At 41.3% G+C, this 17,966-nt stretch overlaps 1 protein-coding gene across 4 annotated transcripts in view; it reads left to right on the plus strand.

Moving 5' to 3' along the window:
* The first annotated feature begins 1,397 nt into the window (after nt 1-1,397).
* LOC129820126 (oxysterol-binding protein-related protein 3-like) overlaps nt 1,398-17,966 on the plus strand; it is a 36,752-nt gene continuing 20,183 nt past the window's right edge. For 2 of the 4 annotated variants that reach the window (XM_055877029.1, XM_055877030.1), the window contains exon 1: nt 1,398-1,527. The gene's annotated coding sequence lies outside the window, so the exon portion shown is untranslated. The remainder of the gene's footprint in view (nt 1,528-17,966) is intronic. The other 2 variants (XM_055877032.1, XM_055877033.1) reach the window with 1 other exon arrangement.

Genomic DNA, 17,966 nt, shown 5'->3' on the forward strand with positions numbered 1-17,966 from the left:
ACACCCAGCCCAGAAAGACCATTTCCATACTGTAGATGGCCACATGTATTTATTATTTATCCTTTATTTAACTAGGCAAGTCAGTTAAGAACAAATTCTTATTTACAATGACGGCCTACACCGGCCAAACCCAGACGACGCTGGGCCAATTGTGCACCGCCATATGAGACTCCCAATCACAGCTGGTTGTGATACCCTGGTTTGAATCCAGGCTGTGTCTGTAGTGACGCCTCTAGCACTGAGAAGCAGTGCCTTAGACCGCTGAGCCACTAGGGGGCCCTAGAGAAGTCAGATTTGAAAAGTCCTAATAACACACTTTAGTCATGACTTAGTGCACAAAACATCCATTAAATTATTAAAATAATTCACGCTGAGGACAATTTAAAAAAAACTTTTTTTATCACTCACAACGACGATATTAACATTTTATATTCATCCAAATAATGTCTCAAGTTTTTAGATGACGTCGTCGCTGCTTGCGCTGCTCCCTGTGCGCGAATAGTAATTCATTTATTTTATATTGCGCTTTTCATTAAAGAGAATCTCAAAGACCCTGTAAAAACAAACAAAACAAATGTAGAGATCTGTCAGGTCTTGGGTGATGGTCTTCCACAGATTGACGATAAGGTGTTGTTCAGACAGGCAGTTCAGAAAGGCTGGGCAGTAGCTTAAGCGGAGGGAGATTCGATGGCGCAGAGTTAGGGAGCAGTGTCAGTCAGTTACTTAGACAAGCCCAGAGATCTTCATCAGGCACCTCGTCTGTTGTCTCCTCCTCCTCCTCCTCTGTAGGTAGGCTGGATAGTCTACTACTGAAGTGTAGCATCCACCTGGGTGATGCTTGGCAGCTATAAGCGCCAGAAAGACCATCACACCTAGGCAGTAGTCAGGAAACAGTTCCCTATGAGGTGGACCTCTCTCAAGTTTAAAATGTTTAACGTCACATGCACAAGTCCACATCGTTGATGCAACCAGCAATAAAAAAAAGCTTGTGCTGTATTGATGCATCATTCAAATGATTGAATAGCCAGCTATCGAACTACCTAGCCGAAAACAAAGTCCAGCAACTCCATTGGACAAAACCACCCAATATTAAAAACATTTTTTTTTGTCAAAAACAAATAGTTGCTTAAATGCAATCAAAATACTTAAAAACAAAATATTTACAAATGTACAGGAGCCCTCTGCCTAGTCTTCCTCACCGCGCCACAACGGAATGTTGGTCAATATACATTTATGCGAAGACTTTACGACAACGTGAGTAGATTTCCTTGAAAACAACGGTCGGATATGTTGCATGCAGTCTCCAGTTCTTAAATTACTTCAATATTTGGCCGTACCACCTGGAAATGTCTACGCTTTTTTACCACGTCACTGCCGGTTGAGTGCCGTTTCCTCGTTTTACTCGCGAGTCATTGGACCAAAAGGCATCCCAGCCTCAGCATTCATTCACGCACACAACAAGCCATGGAGTAATACTTCCTTCAATTTGTGCTGGATTTCATTCACTGCAGTTTTCATCTCAAACGTGTAAGCGATTGTTGTATTCAATTTACTATTTAGGCATATCCAAATGTTGTTTACTCTCTGAATTGTAGCGACAGAGTTGTATATTCTCGCCTCGTCTCTTGCTTTTGTTCCCGGCATTTATTAATTTGCAACATATCCCTTTCGATATAATTACTAGTGGGTGAGACTACGTTAACTGCTTGGATCATCTTTCAAACAAGTCCAAAGGACAGAGCTCAGTTTCTGTAATGATTAATCTGTTATATTTGCAAGGAATATTTCCAAACATGGAACGTTTCTGAACATTCTCTTTGCAATGGATCAAGTTGGCATCCTCATCAGAATTAATTTCACACTTTTTAGACATAGGCTTACTACATTTTAATTGATTCTAGGCTACATTTGACTAAATTGCTTAATTTTAGTTGAATAACTTTGGATTGTATTGGCATGTCATATATATATATACACACACACACACACACACAGTGTGTATGTAGGAAGCCTAAAGACAAATTATGGGGATAGCCTGAATTTGTAAAACGCAAATTCCAACAACCAATTTGGACCATATGGTGCGCGCTGTCCTTATTGAAATATTCTCAATGGTATGAATGAACATTCCTGCTGCGCTGAGTTGCTCCTTGTAGTTCCGAGGTAGAGACTGAAAGCGAGAGAGATGTGAAAGACGAGCAGTCTTGGCGGTAAAAGGTGACATTCGCTGTCAATTGCGGTTTTAATGACCTAGTCAGTTCCTAGTTCCGACATTTACGACTTGCTAACTGGATATAGTTCCCTTGTTCCGAATAGCACATAAACGCTACATTAGTTACGGGACTATTTAATTAGCATTCTCAGATGACACTTTGGTTGATTTTGGTTCGTCAGTGCCTCGTTCACATGCTAGTCGGAAGTCGAACATTTCCGACTTGTTAACGGGTTGTAGCTATACATGTGCGGCGTTCAACTAATCAGCAAGTCAAATTTCCGCGTTTCCTAGTTCAGACTGGCATATGAATGCAGTGTAGGTCTGTCTTAAATGATCAGTAACACCTTATCAGTCACTTTTCATTGAGACATGTCTAGTGCGGAAATATCCAACAGTCTGAAAGCCAATTTATGCTTGATCTGTATGTATACAGAGGCTCCGTATGGAGGGTGTGATGCAATTGCGGAACCTCCCGAGGCACACAGAGGCCAAATTGAGCTCTGTACCGCATCGCAGTGCGCCTCTCACATTTTGTAACAATGCTGAGTGCGCCATATAGCTCCGCATTGACCTGATTGGTTGATGGTAGGTGTGTGTGGGAGGTCCAGTATAAACACATACTCACTTCCTTGACAACCTCCTTCACAACAGTTTTGCGGAGCACAATAAGTATGAATGCCCTGACTTGTGGAGAGGCCGTATCGCAGTAAATGCTGTACGGTCACTGCAGAAGTCCGATTTACCATGCAGAGCCTTTTTATGACGCTATTCCCGAACTCGATCCTTGGGACCCAACCGGGTGCAAGTTTTGGGGTTTTGTCAGCTGATTCAAATAAAGTAATCATCAAGCTTTGATTATTTGAATCGGCTGTGTAGTGCTAGGTCAAAAACCAAAACGTGCACCCCTCCCCAGGACCGAGTTTGGGAAACACTGGCCTAATGACTCATTTCTCTTGACAGAACACCCTTTTGATTGTGGTTTCCTTGACTAATGTAGGCCTATAGACTAGTCATTCTAACTCTGTGAGCTCTAAATTAGTAACTGTCCAGTGAAAATCTCACTGTTAACTCGTAGCCAAATAATGTTGACTTGTCCTTTATTCGTGTTTGTGTGCAAAGCATAAATTATAGAAGAAAAAAAAACACCTCAAGCTTGAATCTCAAGCAGGCTGTTTAAAAAAAAAAAATGCTTGCTGTTTCCTCATACAGTGGTTATTAGAAAGTATTCACACCTCTTAACTTTTTCCACATTTTGTTGTTACAGCCTGAATTTAAAATTAATACAATTTAGCTTTTTTTGTTCACTGGCCTACACATAAACCCCATCATTTAAAAGGGGAATTATGGTTATTGAAATGTTTACAAATTACTTAAAAACAACGCTGAAATGTCTTGAGTCAATAAGCAATATGGCAAAGCCTAAATAAATTCAGGAACAAGTCACAGAGTAAGCGGCATGGACATAATCTCTGTACCCCTCACATACAATTATCTGTAAGGTCCCTCAGTCAAGCTGTAAATTTAAAACTGATTCAACCACCAATTCCTTGCAAAAAAAGGGAACCTATTGGTAGATGGGTAAAAATAATAATAAAAGCAGACATTGAATATCCCTTTGAGCATGCTGATGTTTTTAATTACACTTTGGATGGTGTATCAATACACTTAGTGACTACAAAGATACATGTGTCCTTCCTGACTGTTGCCTGAGAGGAAGGAAACCGCTCTGGGATTTCACCATGAGGCCAATGGTGACTTTAAAACAGTTACAGAGTATAATGGCTGTAATAGGAGAGATGCTGAAGTTGCTGGATATTGGTGGAAACTGGAACATGCTGTCGTACGCGTCGATCCAGAACATCCCAAACATGCTCAATGGGTGACATGACTGAATATGCAGGCCATTTTCAGCTTCCAGGAATTGTGTACAAATGCTTGTGACAAGGGGCAGTGCATTGGCGGATGAATGGCACGACAATGGTACTCACGATCTCGTCACAGTATCTCTGTGCATTCAAATTGCCATCGATAAAATGCAATTGTGTTCGTTGTCCGTAGCTTATGCCTGCACATACCATAACCCCGCCGCCACCATGGGGAACTCTGTTCACAACATTGACATCAGCAAACCGCTCGCCCACACAACGCCATACACGCTGTCTGCCATCTGTCCGGTACAGTTGAAACCGGGATAAATCTGTGAAGAGCACACTTCTCCAGCGTGCCAGTGCCCATCGAAGGTGAGAATTTTCTCACTGAAGTCGGTTACAATGCCGAACTGCAGTCAGGTCAAGACCCTGGTGAGGATGACGAGCACGTAGATGAGCTTCACTGAGACTGTCAGAAACAGTTTGTGCAAAAATTCTTTGGTTGTGCAAACCTACAGTTTCATCAGCTGTCTGGGTGGCTGGCCTCAGACGATCCCGCAGGTGAAGATGCCGGATGTGCTATTGTCCCCAGTACATGGTGCACCTGTGCAATGATAATGCTGTTCAATCAGCTTCTTGATATACTACACCTGTCAGGAGGATGGATTATCTTGGCAAATGAGAAATGCTCACTAATAGGGATGTAAACAAATTTGTGTACAAAATCTGAGCAAGATATGTGCTTTTTGTGCATATGGAAAATTTCTGGGATCTTTTATTTCAGCTCATGAAACATGGGACCAACACTTTACATTCTATTTTCGTTCAGTGTACTTGAAAAACTATGGCAAGACCTGAATGGTTGTCTAGCAATGATCAACAACCAATTGGACAGAGCTTAAAGAATTTTGAAAAGAATGTGCAAATGTTGCACAATCCAGGTGTGGAAAGCTCTTAGACTTATATATTTCTGTATTTAACTTTCAATAAATGTAACTCGTTTCAGGAAATTAAGCGTATGTCACGCGTCACTACTTCACAGGTGAGGCATTTGAACGTCATTTTCTTTTTTTTAATCAATCACTTTTTTTGTCAGATGCTTTCTGGAACATGTGAACTTACAAGTTTAATTAAGGCACATGAATGCCATCTGTAAATATGAATAAAATTGTTCAATTAGGAGCCTAGTTGTTTTAGCCATGGAAAAAGTCAGGAACCTTCCCACTAGCCATGATTGGCTGAGATAATGGCTAGGCTGGACATGCCAAGAGAAGATCTCGGATTGGTCTGCCTTGTAGCATGCTTCTGTCTAGAAAATGAGCTGCTCAATATGTGTAGTTAATCCTTTCTAATGCAGATTTTTTGGAAGTTTACATACACTTAGGTTGGAGTCATTAAAACCTGTTTTTCAACCACTCCACAAATTTCTTGTTAACAAACAACCGTTTTGGCAAGTCGGTTAGGACATCTACTTTGTGCATGACAAGTAAGTTTTCCAACAATTGTTTACAGACAGATTATTTCACTTATAATTCACTATCACAATTCCAGTGGGTCAGAAGTTTACATACACTAAGTTTGACTGTGCCTTTAAACAGCTTGGAATATTATGTCATGGCTTCAGAAGCTTCTGATAGGCTAATTGACATCATGAGGCAGGAAAATAAACAGCCACAAAAAGTATAGCTGAGAACTCTCTAGGCAAGTAGAGGGGCCTGCAATTTATCACAATATACTCTACTTCAGGTGAGCAAAATCTAGAGACTTCCTTAGATTTCGTGCACCAGCTGTTGTTTACAAATATGCACAGACCGGCCCCCCCTCGTCTTACTGTGCTGTTCTATCCTGCCGGTGCAGCGTATATCCCGCTAGCTGAATATCCATGTCGTCATTCAGCCACGATTCCGTGAAACATAGGATATATAGTTTTTGATGGCCCGTTGGTAGGATATTCGTGATCGTACCTCGTCCAATGATTGAACGTTGGCGAGTAATATTGACGGTAACGGCAGCTTTCCTACTCGCCTTCTGCGGGTCCTGACGAGGCATCCGGCTCTTCGTCCTCTGTACCTGCGTCGCTTCCTCTTGCGAATAACTGGGATGTCGGCCCTGCCGGGTGTTTGGAGAATATCATGTGAGTCTTGCTTGTTGTTGAAAAAATCTTAGTCTAATCCGAGGTGAGTGATCACTGTCCTGATATCCAGAAGCTCTTTTCTGCTGTAAGATAAGGTTGCACAAACATTATGTACAAAATAAGTTACAAATAACGTGAAAAAAACACATAATAGCACAATTAGTTGGGCGCCCGTAAAACTGCTGCCATTTCTTCTGGTGACATTTTAAGGCTAGTTGCCTGGTTTGCTAGATTGACGTAAACTTAATTCAGGTTTAAACGGATGTTTTGCTATTTTGGACCACAAGGCTGCTGATGTCATGCAGCCTGTCGTTTTTGTGTTTATACTTTTTCACAAGGACAAGTTTGATGTCGGACGACAATAGAATGTTCATGATGTCACTGCAACAACTGTCTACAGACATGTGGATAGACGTAGTATAAACCAGCCTTTATATCTTTGGTTGTTTAGTACACTACCGTACTCACTCTGTTTAGCACGTTGCCTCGTGAATCTGTAAAGAGATGGGTGTGGGAGAGCGTGAATAATGCTGAATGAGTGTAGACAAAGAGCGCTCCAATAGGTGTACCAAAACATTCAAGGACCATTTTCTCAAAAGTGGGGCTACAAGTTTAGCAACTTTCAAAGCAGAATTGCTTTCCTGTTGTTCCTTAACTGTAGTGTATTATATAACATTTTCTAGCTCAGTCTCTACTTTTATCCAATGTAAAAAAAAAAATAATAATTCAAATGTTGCCACATAAGATCGAGTCGGTCAGTCACAAATTAGCAATAAATTCTAAAAACGTGTTGCCAATTTGTCATTATGGGGTATTGTGTTTTTAGATGGAGCGGGGTGTATTTAATCAATTTTTAATTCAGGCTGTAACACAACAAAATGTGGAATAAGTCAAGGGGAATGAATACTTTCTGAAGGCTCTATAATATAAGGTAACATCAGGTTGGCTCATTGGATGAGCTGGCCAATCAGCCATTTACTGAATATTGAATATTTCTAATGACCGGTATACTCCCACACCGTTCTGTTTTTGGGGTATGCCCACACCATTCAATCAGGGGAAAAAATCTGCGGAAGATGATTGGGGGTGGGGCTGCTGCACTATAGACGGCTATATCGGTCTGCTAATACAGGCCGAGTAAAGGCCCTCTGCTTTTGTGAAAAACTTCAATTTTGTTTTTATCAACCAACAAAAGATGATGTTTTTACAGGGGGTGCTGCAGCACCCTAATTCTTGCGGCTGGATGTGACCGTTGTTCTTAATGTTTAGACTGCCATTTAAAAAAAAAGATATGTTTAAAGGATAAGAAAAATTATCAAAAGACAGGAGTTCAGATATGGTCCTGCGTATGACCCAATGATGTATATAAACCATTGGTATGACCGCTACGAGGGCAATGCAGTTCAGTGTAACGCAGTCTTGGCTACCTAATAGACAATGCTCACTTTACGACAGTCCCCCATCCACTCAGCAATGATGGTACTTAATGCCGTTTTCAGGTTCTCTGTGGTGTCCCTCTCCTCCATGTTGTCAGTACATGGGACTTAATGTTTTACTTCTCATCTAGGTGAAGGCTCGTTGCAGTGATGTATGACGGTGTATTCATAGACACATTTTTTGTTTACACCACGTATGGTGTTTGAGAGCTCGTGCTTTGTACTTGCAGAGCAATCATTGTACAGTTTCTCCATCCAGGCCGTCGCGGTTATTCAACATGGCATCTTGTAGTCTGAGTTCTAGATATACCACCAGGAGCAGTGAAGCTGACATCCTCTACCATTGACAATGTCTGCATATCAACTGCAATCATTTCTGTTATCAGCGCTGTGATTTTCTCACTCTGCCCTTTTATCGCACTCTCTGCCATTTGTCCAACTGTCAACAACGATGTGCGGAGCGCTTTATATCCGTAACAAATAACTTTAAAGATTCATATCTCCTCCTCCTAACGTTACTGAATTGTTGCATGAGGTATTTGTTAATAAAAATAGTTCCCCTTGATGATAACTAGGCATGTTGGTAGTGGTAGTGTTGTGATCAAGTTTTTGTTTAGGGATTTTTTCTAAACATTAACGATCCCAATGTCGTTTAAACGTTCACATCCCTACTTTTTAACGTACTTAACTTCTCACGAGTCACCATCCCGGATCCGGGAGCACCCTCATCAGTAAAAAAGCTGACTAGCATAGCCTAGCATAGCGCCACAAGTAAATACTAGCATCTAAATATCATGAAATCACAAGTCCAAGACACCAGATGAAAGATACACATCTTGTGAATCCAGCCATCATTTCCGATTTTTAAAATGTTTTACAGGGAAAACACAATATGTATTTCTATTAGCTAACCACGATAGCAAAAGACCCAACCGCATATTTCCACCATTTCTTTTACTGCATAGGTAGCTATCACAAATTCGACCAAATAAAGATATAAATAGTCACTAACCAAGAAACAACTTCATCAGATGACAGTCTGATAACATATTTATTGTATAGCATATGTTTTGTTCAAAACATTTGCATATTTCAGGTATAAATCATAGTTTTACATTGCAGCCACCATCACAAAATCTCACCAAAGCAGCTAGAATAACTACAGAGACCAACGTGAATTACCTAAATACTCATCATAAAACATTTATGAAAAATACACAGTGTACAGCAAATGAAAGACAAACATCTTATGAATACAGCCAATATTTCAGATTTTTTAAGTGTTTTACATCGAAAACACAATATAGCATTATATTAGCTTACTACAATAGCCTACCACACAGCCGCATTCAATCAAGGAACGTTAGCGATAGCGAATAAACCAGCAAAAGATATTAATTTTTTCACTAACCTTCTCAAACTTCATCAGATGACAGTCCTATAACATCATATTACACAATACATATATGGTTTGTTCGAAAATGTGCATATTTAGCGGTACAATTCGTGGTTGAACAATGTGAATACTAGCCAAACTGCCCAAAATAATCCGGACATATTTCTGACACTCACATCATCTAATCAAATAACTAATCATATACTTTACTAAAAAATACAGGTTGGACAGCAAATTAAAGATACACTAGTTCTTAATGCAACCGCTGTGTTAGATTTTAAAAAATGACCTTATTACGACATACAGCTTACGTTACAGCGAAACAGTGCCCGAAATCTGGGCAGAATATAGTCTAAACATTTTTCGACAGAAATACGAAATAATATCATAAATGGTTCCTACTATTTGATGAGCTTCCATCAGAATCTTGTACAAGTTGTCCTTTGTCCAGAATAATCGTTGTTTGGTTGTAGAATGCCCTCTTCATCTGTAGAATTAGCAGCCAAACCTAGCCATGTGGCGCAGCAGTGTCCAACGCACCATAACGCAAGACAAAGAAATTCCAGAAAATCGCAATCAACTGATATAAACTGCTATAAGTCGGTTTAATATAACTAGTTTATGATGTTTAAAATCAGAGCCGGATATATCTAAGGCCTATAACGACAGCTTTTCAGAAAGCAATCCTGAGGTCTGTCTCGCTCCAAGACGAACGGTGAAAAGACTACACCCCTGGTTCCAAGAGCTCTTGTTCGGCCTCAGATCTAGCTAGACACCCCATTCCAATTCTCACTGCCTACTGACATCTAGGGGAAGGCGTATGCAGTGCATGTAGACCCATAGATTCCATGCAAATTTATAAACTGACCCTGGAACAGAGCCCTCGATTTCAGATTTCTCACTTCCTGACAGGAAGTTTGCTGCAAAATGAGTTCTGTTTTACTCACAGATATAATTCAAACTGTTTTAGAAACTAGAGAGTGTTTTCTATCCAATAGTAATAATAATATGTATATTGTACGAGCAAGAATTGAGTACGAGGCAGTTTAATTTGGGAACGATTTTTTACAAAGTGAAAACAGCGCCCCCATATTGATTAATAATGTTTAATAAAACATGTTTTGGAAGGAACTTTTTCACTTATATTGTAATTATATGTCATATTTCATAGAAATCTGGAAACACTGGACCGTTACTTTAAATCCAGCTACACTGAGAGAAAGAGAAATCCCGTTTGTCAGTAACAGCCCGGTACTATAAATAGACCCATGTTTTATGCCCTCAGATTTTCCTTGAAGCCCAAACAAACGGAATACATCCCCTCCCATGCAGTCGGTCGTTTCCATGGCAACCCTGTATGGCATGAGGGTTGGCTTCTTTCTGTATGTCTCAGCTTAGCCGATAGAGAGTAATATAGTAGAGTGGTTATTCATTGAGTTTCATAACATGGCTTGGTCTAAATTCGGTCCCTCAAATTATGGGTACATAAGTCTGGCCCTGTCTCTCAGGTTGGTGTGTCTGAGCGAGAGAGCGATATTTCTCCTGATCCTTTCTAACAGGCATAGCATATTTGTGGTGCATTGGAATGACAGCAGAATGACTGGTCAGGCTAGACTTCTCAGACAGGTAGCTATACACTTCCTAACTAGTGATTGGGGGGGTCGATTTATTATTTTGCGATGATAGCATTAGCTAGCGCTTCCATTTTCTTTGTAAATAGTGAGCCAACATGTTTTCTTGTGCTCTCTCGTCTCTCTGCAGCTGACATAGTGAGCAATATGTTTGGAACATCAAATCGCAGTATCGAATCGCAATACATATCGTATCTGCTCCTAAGTATTGTGATAATATTGTATCATGAGGTCCCTGGCAATTCCCTGCCCTATTCCTGACCCAGACTCAACAGCCTTGGTTTCTCTAATGACTGCCTCGCCTGGTTCACAATCAGAGTTCAGTGTGTCAAATCGGAGGGCCTGTTGTCCGGACCTCTGGCAGTCTCTATGGGGGTGCCACAGGGTTCAGTTCTCAGGCCGACTCTTTTCTCTGTATATATCAATGATATCGCTCTTGCTGCGGGTGATTCCCTGATCCACCTCTACGCAGACGATACCATTCTGTATAAATCTGGTCCTTCTTTGGACACTGTTTTAACAAACCTCCAAACGAGCTTCAATGCCATACAACACTCCTTCAATGGCCTCCAACTGCTCTTAAATGCTAGTAAAACGAAATGCATGCTCTTCAACCGATTGCTGCCAGCCCGCCCGACTAGCATCACTACTCTGCACGGTTCTGACTTAGAATATGTGGACAACTATAAATACCTAGGTGTCTGGCTAGACTGTAAACTCTCCTTGCAGACTCACATTAATCATCGCCAATCCAAAGTTATATCTAGAATCGGCTTCCTATTTCGCAACAAAGCCTCCTTCACTCATGCTGCTAAACATACCATCGTAAAACTGACTATCCTACCGATCCTTGACTTCGGCGATGTCATTTACAAAATAGCCTCCAACACTCTACTCAGCAAACTGGATGCAGTCTATCACAGTGCCATCCCTTTTTGTCACCAAAGCACCATATACTACCCACCACTGCTACCTGTATGCTCTCGTTGGCTGGTCCCCGCCACATATTCGTCACCAAACCCACTGGCTCCAGGTCATCTATAAGTCTTTGCTAGGTAAAGCTTCGCCTTAGTTCAGCTCACTGGTCACCATGGCAACACCCACCAGTAGCACGCGTTCCAGCAGGTATATTTCACTGGTCATCCCCAAAGCCAACACCTCCTTTGGCCGCCTTTCCTTCCAGTTCTCTGCTGCCAATGACTGGAACGAATTGCAAAAATCACTGAAGTTGGAGACTTATATCTCCCTCTCTAACTTTAAGCGTCAGCTGTCAGAGCAGCTTACCGATCGCTGCAGCTGTACACAGTCCATCTGTAAATAGCCCATCCAACCAACTACCTACCTCATCCCCATTTTTGTTTTTCTGCTCTTTTGCACACCAGTATTTCTACTTGCACATCCTCATCTGCACATATCACTCCAGTGTAAATTGCTAAATTGTAATTACTTCACTACTATTGGCCTATTTATTGCCTTACCTCCTTACTTAATTTGCACACACTGTATACATATTTTTCTATTGTGTTATTGACTGTACGTTTGTTTATTTGTAACTCTGTGTTGTTTGTGTCGCACTGCTTTGCTTTATCTTGGCCAGTTGTAAATGAGAACTTGTTCTCAACTGGCCTACCTGGTTAAATAAAGGTAAAATAAAAATCAGGGTAAACAATCACAGCTGTCATCCATTAGAATTAGAATGAATGGATATAGCTGTACTATTCTAATTATGAACCAGGGCTCTTTGGCAGATCAAAGCTGTTGGATCTGTTGGTGGCAGGGCTACAGATGATGTCAAGGAAATATGCCGATAGGAGGAAGAGTTACAGATGGCCCGCTTGGCTTCTGTAATATTAGAGATTGTGGGGCTCTTTGACTGATCTTTTTTTCACAAATTGGTATTTTGACCAATCAGATCAGCTCTGAAAAAGATCTGATGTGATTGGTCCAAAGACCAATTAGTGGAAAAAATATATGAACTGGGCTGCCTGTGTAAACGCAGCCATTCTCTCGATCATTAACAGAGATGGTTGAGCTTTTATTTTAGTCTAATGCATTTATTGAAAAGCATCATCTAGCTAGAGATGACCCATCCAAGGTTCTACTCTGGAAACCCTGGCTGCTGTCATAGTAACAGTTTGTCATTGGGTGTTTTTTATAATGAGCGTTTTCTTATGCATTAAACATTGGGGCAGAGGTTTTCACTTTTCCCTACCACTTCCTTATCTGAAATCTCAGAAAGATGATTGGCCTGCACATGTTGTAAAACACTGTCGTAACTCTACCTCCTCAGAGCGATAAAGCGATAAAGGTCATTGCATTGGCTTAGTACATGTCCTCTTGGAATTTGGTAGAACATTTAACGTTAGCTAGCAACTGATGGGAGTAGGCAGTTGCCTCTGTGGAGGACTGTTATGGAGGACTGCTATCCCAGGGGGCCGAGCGAGTAGTAGCCGATTTGCTGCTGGAGAGAGTTAGTCACTGATCCTACATCAGTGCCAAGGCCAGCACTAATATCTATACAGTGTCACCTCAGGCAGATTCTCCAAGTGTTCCAGAATCCAAGACATTGGATGTACAGAACTGACACGTCTACACTACAACTGTGACTGGTTTGCTCAGTTCATTCTATTTCTATCTGAAGCATTTCGGGATAGCATGCCAAATGAACACTCCCTTCCCCATCTTAATCAGGGAGATTGTTGTGTAAATGGAAATGTCCTTGTATGGCCCTGAGCTACCTGGCTGACTGGTTTTGCATAGCAGGGATGCCTTTGCCCTGTCAACTCTGTGACGTGTCAGAAGAAACACTATGGGGATTTATGAAGCTTTTTTTATTGTAAAATAAAATCACTTATATATCCTCAGTGTTTCTCGGGACAGTAGCTTTGACCCTGTCATGACTTCAACCAGGTCATTTTACAAGGTGTAATAGCTTTAATCATTGACTTGGTTACATAAGACACAAGGACACCCTAGAACTTCCAGTGCCGAACCAGACACGCCTCAAGGAGTGTACAGTACTTAGCAAATAGCTGAGGTAAATAAGTTGTTATTTTCTGTTGTCAAGGTTCTGTAGAGCACAATGAAGACTGTGCTCTGGAATCTAGGTCTACCTGTTACTATTAGCAACCTTTTGTGTTGAGGTATTCAACCCAGTTCTACTGCAATTAACTAGCCTGGAAATCTATACTGTTTCGCTTCATTTTCTTTTCGGTTTCAGTTCACTAATAAGAGTGGAGTGGTATTGGTGTGGTAAATGATGTGGTACTGTGTTTTGGTGTTCCTCTTCCTCCCAGTCTCACCCTCACTCTGTCTGACTCAGTGTTTCTTCAGTATCTATGGAACCTGTTGGAGGGTAACAATGCTGCTGGATACAGCTCAGTGAATTTGGAGAAGGGTTTCACTTTTTTCTGTGTAGAAGATATGTACACTGACCCAGCTTTTTAATGGGAAGTGTTGTGATAGTGTTTCTGTTCAGCAGGCCTGAAGCAGTTTCAAAGTATTCTGCCATAGTAAAGGGTATCCATGCAGTGTAAGAATCTATTCTGATATATCAAATCTCAGTGGTTACCTCGCAAATGGCACCCTAATCTATCTAGAGAGAAATTGCATAACTGTGGGCTCGATTTTATACACCTGTCAGCAACGGGTGTGGCTGAAATAGCCAAATCCACTAATTTGAAGGGATGTCCACATACCTTTGTGCATGTATAGTGTATATATCTAGGGAGTTTTTCTTAGCCATCGTGATTCTACATCAGCATTACTTGCTGTTTGGGGTTTTAGGCTGGGTTTCTGTACAGCACTTTGTGACATCAGCTGATGTTAAAAGGGCTTTATAAAACATTTGATTAATCGATAGGGGAACCAGACAGTATAAACTGACACACACACAGAACACTCTATAGAGCTTTTGGAGGAACTAGACAGCATGTTGAGGAAAATTCTGCTGCATACACAGACACATGCATTCATCCACACATGCATTTACCCCATAGGCACTCAAACAGAACATTCCATAGTATTCACTCTATAGCCGTGGTTCTCTACTCCGGTCCTCCAGTAACCTCAACAGTACATATTTTTGGGGGGCCCCAGACGATCACACCTGATTCTACTTGTCAACTAAATAGGGCTGACCCCAATTAGTCGACTGGTCGATTGTTTGATCGATAGACTGTTGAGCAGTAGCATATGTGGCTCAGTTGGTAGAGCATGGCACTTGCAACCCCAGGGTTGTGGGTTCGATTCCTACAGGGGACCAGTATGAAAATGTATAAACTAACTATTGTGCGTCGCTCTGGATATGAGTTCTGCTAAATTATTATTTATTTTTTTATATACAGTGCCTTCGGAAAGTATTCAGACCTCTTGACTTTTTCCACATTTTGTTACGTTACAGCCTTATTCTAAAAAGGATTAAATAGTTGTTTCCCCCTCATCAATCTACACACAATACTCCACAATGACAAAGCAAAAACGTATTTTTTTAAATTGTTGCTAATTTATTTACATTTTTTTTAAACTATTACATTTACATAAGTATTCAGACCCTTGACTCAGTACTTTGTTGAAGCACCTTTGGCAGTGATTACAGCCTCAAGTCCTCTTGGGTATGACGCTATAAGCTTGCGACACCTGTATTTGGGGAGTTTTTCCCATTCTTCTCTGCAGATCCTCTCAAGCTCTGTCAGGTTGGATGGGGAGCGTCGCTGCACAGCTATTTTCAGGTTCAAGTCAGGGCTCTAGGCCTCAAGAACATTGAGACTTGTCCTTAAGCCACTCCTGTGTTGTCTTGGCTGTGTGCTTGTCCTGTGAGCACTCTGGACCAGGTTTTCATCAAGGATCTCTGTACTTTGCTCCGTTCATCTTTGCCTCGATCCTAACTAGTCTCCCAATCCCTGCCTCTGAAAAACATCCCCACATCAGGATGCTGCCACCACCATGCTTCACCGTAGGGATGGTGGCAGGTTTCCTCCAGACGTGTCGCTCGGCATTCAGGCCAAAGAGTTCAATCTTGGTTTCATCAGACCAGAGAATCTTGTTTCTCATGGTCTGAGAGTCCTTTAGGTGCCTTTTGGCAAACTCCAAGCGGGCTGAGGAGTGTCTTCCATCTGGCCACTCTACCATAAAGGCCTGATTGTTGGAGTGCTGCTGAGATGGGAGAACCTTCCAGAAGGGCAACCATCTCCACAGAGGAACTCAGTCACTCTGTTAGAGCTCCAATCGGGTGCTTGGTCAGCTCCCTGACCAAGGCCCTTCAACCCCAATTGCTCAGTTTAGTCGGGCGGACAGCTTTAGGAAGAGTCTTTGGAACCACAAACGTCTTCCATTTAAAGATGGAAGCCACTGTGTTCTTGGGGAACTTCAATGCTGCAGAAAGGTTTTGGTACCCTTCCCCACATCTGTGCCTCGACACAATCCAGTCTCGGAGCTCTACGGTCAATTCCTTCGACTTTATGGGTTGGTTTTTGCTGTGACATGCACTGTCAACTGTGGGACCTTATATAGACAGGCATGTGCATTTGTATATCATGTCAAATCAATTGAATTTACCACAGGTGGACTCCAATCAAGTTGTAGAAACATCTCAAGGATGATCAATGGAAACAGGATGCACTTGAGCTCAATTTCGAGTCGCATAGCAAAGGGTCTGAATACTTATGTAAATTAGGTATTTTTGTTTTTAATAAATTTGCTAGCATTTCTACAAACCAGTTTTTTGTTTTGTCATCAAAAAAGTGTTGAACACTGCACACTCAATGTATGTCATGGAAAGAGCAGGCGTTCCTTATGTTTTGTACACCCAGTGTGTGTGTGTGTGTGTGTGTGTGTGTGTGTGTGTGTGTGTGTGTGTGTGTAATACATAGATCTATATCACACACATGCTCAAAGTTGTTGGTACCCTTACAGCTCATTGGAATAATGCTTCATTCCTCCTGAAAAGTGGTGAAATTAAAAGCTATTTTATCATGTATACTTGCATGCCTTTGGTATGTCATAGAATAAAGCAGAGAAGCTGTGAAAAGAGATTAATTATTGCTTATTCTACAAAGATATTCTAAAATGGCCTGGACACATTTGTTGGTACCCCTTAGAAAATATAATAAATAATTGGATTATAGTGATATTTCAAAGAAATTTGTTTATTTTAATTAGTATCACACATCTCCAATCTTGTAATCAGTCATTCAGCCTATTTAAATGGAGTAAAGTAGCCACTGTGCTGTTTGGTATCATTGTGTGCACCACACTGAACATGGACCAGAGAAAGCAAAGGAGAGATTTGTCTGAGGACATCAGAAAGAAAATAATAGACAAGCATGGTAAAGGTAAAGGCTACAAGACCATCTTCAAGCAGCTTGATGTTCCTGTGACAACAGTTGCAAATATTATTATGAAGTTAAGGTCCATGGAACTGCAGCCAACCTCCCTGGGCCGGCCGCAAGAGGAAAATTGACCCCAGATTGAACAGAAGGATAGTGTGAATGGTAGAAAAAAACAAGGATAACTGCCAAAGAGATACAAGCTGAACTCCAAGTTGAAGGTACGTCAGTTTCTGATCGCACCATCCGTCGCTTTTTGAGCGAAAGTGGGTTCCATGGAAGAAGACCCAGGAGGACTTTACTTTTGAAAGAAAAACATAAAAAAGCCAGACTGGAATTTGGTAAAATACATATTGACAAGCCACAATCCTTCTGGGAGAATGTCCTTTGGACAGATGAGTCACAGCTGGAGCTTTTTTGGCAAGTCACATCAGCTCTATGTTCACAGATGAAAAAGTGAAGCTTTCAAAGAAAAGAACAACATACCTACAGCGAAACATGGAGGAGGCTGGGTTATGGTCTGGGGCTGCTTTGCTGTGCCTGGCACAGTGTGCCTTAAATCTGTGCAGGGAACAATGAAATCTCAAGACCATCAAGGCATTCTGAAGCGAAATGTACTGCCCAGTGTCAGAAAGCTCTGACTCAGTCACAGGTCATGGGTCCTCCAACAGGATAATGACCCAAAACACAGCTAAAAGCACCAAAGAATGGATAATAACAAAATATTGGACTATTTTGAAGTGGCCTTCTATGAGTCCTGATCTGAATCCTATCGAAACATCTATGGAAAGAGCTGAAACTTGCAGTCTGGAGAAGGCACCCATCAATCCTGAGACAGCTGGAGCAGTTTGCTCAGGAAGAGTGGGCCAAACTACCTGTTAACAGGTGCAGAAGTCTCATTTGAGAGCTACAGAAAATGTTTGATTGCAGTGATTGCCTCAAGGTTGTTTAACAAAATAT

Source organism: Salvelinus fontinalis, chromosome 22, assembly GCF_029448725.1.
Source record: "Salvelinus fontinalis isolate EN_2023a chromosome 22, ASM2944872v1, whole genome shotgun sequence".
In the NCBI taxonomy this organism is placed as follows: Eukaryota; Metazoa; Chordata; class Actinopteri; order Salmoniformes; family Salmonidae; genus Salvelinus; species Salvelinus fontinalis.